Source organism: Cibotium barometz, chromosome 49, assembly GCF_041138505.1.
Source record: "Cibotium barometz isolate CiBa-2024 chromosome 49, ASM4113850v1, whole genome shotgun sequence".
NCBI lineage: Eukaryota > Viridiplantae > Streptophyta > Polypodiopsida > Cyatheales > Cibotiaceae > Cibotium > Cibotium barometz.
This window is the reverse complement of record NC_141094.1, coordinates 44,392,221-44,397,759: the sequence shown is the minus strand read 5'-3', so window position 1 is coordinate 44,397,759 and position 5,539 is coordinate 44,392,221.

Below are 5,539 nucleotides of genomic sequence, written 5' to 3'. Positions count from 1 at the left end.
ATGAAGAGGAATAAGAAGGAATAACAAATGCGTTAGGGTTAAACATAAGAGAAGAATACCTTCGATAGCTTACACCATAGCCATGTAGTGATGATGGAATAGGGAGAAAGAGAGACTCTCATGAAGAGGAAAGGGAATGGTAAGGGGAGAAAGAATATAAAGAGTACAAATACATGTGATAGATCTAGATTGATGAAGGGGATAAGTTGGTGGAGTTACTCAAAGAAAGGAGTGGAGGAAATTTTTCGGGGGAGAAAGATAGGATCGACGACGTCATAGGTTTGAAAAGTTAATTTTCTAAGTGTCGCTAAAAATGACGACGACTAGTGATGCTTTAGCGTCATTTATAGTGTCACTTACAGCAACGCTGGAAAAATTCCAAAGAGAAAACCTATACATATGCCATTAACACTGCTAGATTTAGTGCATGTATTCATTTTTAGTTTTTTAACTACACACTTTTTGCACCCAACCATTACAGATATCTTCTACTAGTTTAGATAGTGATCGATCACCATCTATTAGGATTCTAGAGTGGTGAAGAATCCCTTGTTCATGTGCAAGATGTAATAATGTTTGCGTACATGAACGTCGATTGACATTAGAGAATATTAGAAAATGGGGATCATTTGAACCAATGACAACCTACATGATGATGTAATCAATTCCTTCATTAGTATATAAACTAGTTCATACTTCCAATAAATTAAGTGGACTGGCCAATTGATTTCACTAGTTCATACTTCCAATATCAATTGGTGTGTGCAGAGAAGAGAAAGCTCATAATGCCATCTATAAATTAGGTGGACTAGCAAGGTGAGTTCCAATAAAAACTATAGATTTGTGCTTCTGGTATAATATATAGCTTTGAAATTATCTATTCTTATTTAATTTATCATTTCTTCCTTTGTTGAATAGTTGGATAGTGTCAAAGGATATTCATCCAAATTCTATTGAGAAGGCTCGAGTTGAGTCGATTGAGACAGTGTGTATGATTGAAGAAAGCTTTCCAAGAAGCATACTCACAAATCAATTGCACCTTCTAGTACATTTGGTGGATGATGTGGCTATATGTGGCATTGCTCATATCCGATGGATGTTCTTTCTTGCTTCATGAAAACCTTGAAGAGATTTGTGAGGCAAAGGGAAAGGCTAGAAGGAAGCATGATAGATGGATGATTGGTGCAAGAATCTCTCGTGTACATCTCAGAATATTTGAAACAAATAAATCCATTTATGCCTAGATTCATGCATAAAGATGAGGATGAATCAATGGTGTCACATGTGCCACATGAAAAGGATGCATTCGAAAGATGGATGCATCCGAAAGATGGATGAGTCCATGATGCATTCGAAAGATGGATGAGTCCATGCACAAAAAGATCATTACATTTTGTCTTCTTAACACTTTTGTGAGATGGAAAAGTGGATTGAGAAATATGAAGATGCAGGAAAGATAAGGATAGAGGAGAGAAGAGAATTTGAGAGATCAACACAAAGACACATGGCATACCCACCCAACCTAAAGGATTTTCCAAAGGATTTTCCAAAGGATTACAATATTGAATGGCTTTAGAGATGCCCTAGAGAAAGGAGATTATAAGAGAAGAATGGGAGTATACAAGGAGATGTGACTACCATGTAAGTAAAGATGTTTTAATATTTAACTAACATATATTGTATTTCTCTAAGATATATAATGTTGAATAATAAATTTCTTTTCTCTAAGATATATAATGTTGAATAATAAATTTCTTACATATAAGCTATATTAAAGATTTTTTATTGGACTGTAGTATAAAGTAAATAATGCAATAAGGTTAGAAGGTTGACATTTTCGCACCTCAACATGTGGACTCCAAGAGAATCACATATGATTGTGGTGTAATGACAAGTTTTGACCAAGATAGTTGAGCTAGTAGAACAGATAATAATATTATGGTGGAGAAACTTGAATATTGTGGAACAATTCTAGACATCTTAGAGATTGGATTTAGAGCTTTCAAAGTGATGTTGAGTAGTTCAAAGTGGTATATAGAGGTACTCAAGCAACCGTAAGAAGAATCCAAGTGGATTTTTTACAATTGATTCAACTAAATTATGGCAAGATTCAAGAGACACATATGTTCTACCACAATATTTTGAATAGGTTTACACTTTATTTTCAATTTTGATGAAGCTATAGATAAAAGAAAGACATTGTATATATTTTCTTGTAAATATTTTGTGGTTTTCTTTTTAGGTTGTGTTTCATCCAGACCAAAGAGATCCTAATTGGTGGTATGTAATACAAGTCGCTCATATAGTTTAGCTTTTGGTTTTCATTAGACAAGTTACAGCTCTTCATCGTGGTGCTGCTTCAAGCTTCCATTGAAGCTTTTGTTCCTAATAGTGAAGGAGGTTGTTTCTTCTTTAATCTTATTAAAGTGTCACTACTACAGTCGAGTTATTTTACTTCACTCAACAGTATTATTGTAGTTGATTCTTACAATGATTCAGATCTGTGATGTGGTAATGTACAATTGTCGACCAAAATTGCAAGATTTGAATTATCAGACCACATTCAGATCGTTCAGTTGTGTAGTCTAAGCTATCTGACTTCTCCAGCACTTCACCAACAAGTGATGTGTGGTAGATACAATCACTATTCTATAATCATTTTTATTTGTTATTGTTTCTAGATTTATAAGTGATCAATCCAATTATCGAATCGTAACTTTCTTTGATGGAGTCATTCCACTCTATTTGATCAACCAATTTTCTTTTTTAAATGATGATTTCTGTTTTGAAATCATCATGATTCCTAGTTTAATCACAATGATACTAAAATTTTGATCACAATTTCAAAAGTCAAATCGCCAGTAATCCTACTTCATTGACTTAAGCGATCCCACTTAGTGGATCCTAATTTGGAAATCTAACCTTTGACGATACAACTTTGGATGATCATTTGATTCCACTTTTTATGATCAACCAATTTCACTTTCTTTGATCGTTTGTGATTTCCAAGTTGGATTGTTCCATGTCTACACATAGATGGTGGTGGAGAGTATCTTTCAGCTGAATTTGATGCCTATTTGTGTGAGCAAGGAATACAGTGACAGGTTACATGCCGATACACTCTGTAGTAGAATGGAGTGTCCGAGAGAAAGAACAAGGTAATTGCTGAGATTTCTCGTGCAATGATGAATGAAATGTACATGCCATTGAGCTATCAGGCAGAGGTTGTGCATATGGCAGTCCATATCATGAACAAAACACCTACAACCACCACTCATGACATTTCTCCGTATGAGAAGCTCTATGGGATTAAGCCGACAGTGGCTTAGTTGAAAGTATTTGGTTGTGTTTGCTATGTGCATGTACCTAGTGAAGTAAGGAAGAAGATAGAGCAAAGAGCTATGAAATGCATCTTTCTCGGTTACCCAGTGGACAAGAAGAGGTACAAATGCTATGACCCAATACGAGGCAAGTTTATATCAGCAATGATGTATGATTCAATGAGCTGCCACATGTAAGAACACCTGGCACAAAACAGACAGGAAAGTATATGCCACCGCATGCAAGAACCAAAGTACAGAGTGCACCACAGTTAATACGGCCGGACAGAGTGAAGTACCCAGTTGACAGACTTACAATCGGTACATGAAGATTCATTATGCATACATGGTCTCTAGAGTGTAGCATGAGGAACCTACATGTTTTGCAGAAGCTACCGAAGCTACATGACAGACTTACAATCGGTACATGAAGATTCATTATGCATACATGGTCTCTAGAGTGTAGCATGAGGAACCTACATGTTTTGCAGAAGCTACCGAAAATCCTGGCTGGAATCAGGCAATGGATGCTCTTTTGAGAGAAATGAGACACGGGACTTTGTGAAATTTCCACAAGGAAAGAAACCCATTGGCTACAAATGGGTATACAAAGTGAAGTGCAAATCGGATGGTACAATGGAGAGATACAAGGCAAGGCTGGTCGCAAAGGGTTATGCTCAAACCTATGGGCTTGACTATGATGAAGCCTTTAGTCTAGTGGTGAAGATGACTACCATCAGAACAGTAATTGCATTGGCATCCATGTATGACTATGATGAAGCCTTTAGTCTAGTGGTGAAGATGACTACCATCAGAACAGTAATTGCATTGGCATCCATGTATGGCTAGCAATTCTGGGAAATGGATGTTAAAAATGATTTCCTGAATGGGAACCTACTGGAAGAGGTGTACATGTATGAGCCTAAAGGTACATACAGTATGTGTGTGGAATGAAGAAAACATAATTTATATGGACTCAAGCAGGCACCAAGAACATGGTGCGAGAGGATCAGTAAGTTTCTTGTGACCATGAATTTCAGCCAATCAATGGTTCCCTATGTGTGAAGCACACAGATGGTGGCTTGGTTGTGGTAGTGATATATGTTGATGACCTGATCAATACAGGAACTCATACTGCTGAAATTTGAGCCATTAAGAAGCGGTCGCTTCAAAGGAGTTTGACAAGAAAGACCTGGGATATTGAGATATTTCTTAAACATTGAGGTGGTTGAAACACCTAGGGGTATATGGATGGTACAAAAGCAATAAACACTTGATATGTTACAGAAGTATGGTATGACTACATGCAAGCAAGTGGATACACCGCTTGATCAAATTGTCAAGCTGGTTGATGATGGAAGTTATGTCCAGGATGTGAAGTCCTATGTATTAGAAAATGGTTGGGAGTATACCTAACCATTACTCCTCCAGATTTGAGTTATGTTGGTGGTGGGTGAAAGCATGATAAGGTGGCACACTTTCTACCAGTTGCATTGGTTGTTACCACACTTGAAAACAACCAATATTAGTGGATTTAATATCATAATAAGAAATTTATATAGTGTCTTTTAAAAATAATAAATATGAAACAAGGTTAAACAACCATGTTTTGATTCTCTAACTCTACATAAAAGTGTTTTACAAAAAATTGTAAACCATTGTCGAGGACACAAGTTTTCAGTCTACCTTATCATGCTTTCACCCTGGTGTGATAAGTCAATTCATGCAACACCCATGCAAGCGTCATCTTGATGCAGTCATAGGGATTTTATGCTATGTGAAAGCTACTATCGGATATGGGATGTTTTATGCAAAAGGGGTGTTGGAGAAGACGAGGAGACCACACGAGAGGATGAGACGGTAGAGGAGACGAGAGACAAGACAAGAGATGCACTCGATGAAGATCCCCAAAAGTGTGTAGAAGTGCACACCGAGACAGGCTTATATAGGCTAGGACCTAGGGTTAGGGTTGGCACGCTATATATAGTACCAACACCCCCACTCAAACAAAGGTCCCTAGATGTGGATGAAAAAAACCCTTGGGGGGTCAAGGGAAAAACCCACATCTCCTATATATGTCTATCGCTTCATTAAAATATTGCAAGTTACAATGTTTTGGAAGTGCTAATAACACTCCAATGGTTACAATGTTTTCGAAGTGCTAATAACACTCCAATGGTTACAATACAATGGCACTAAAGGCCCTCAGTTCTATGAAT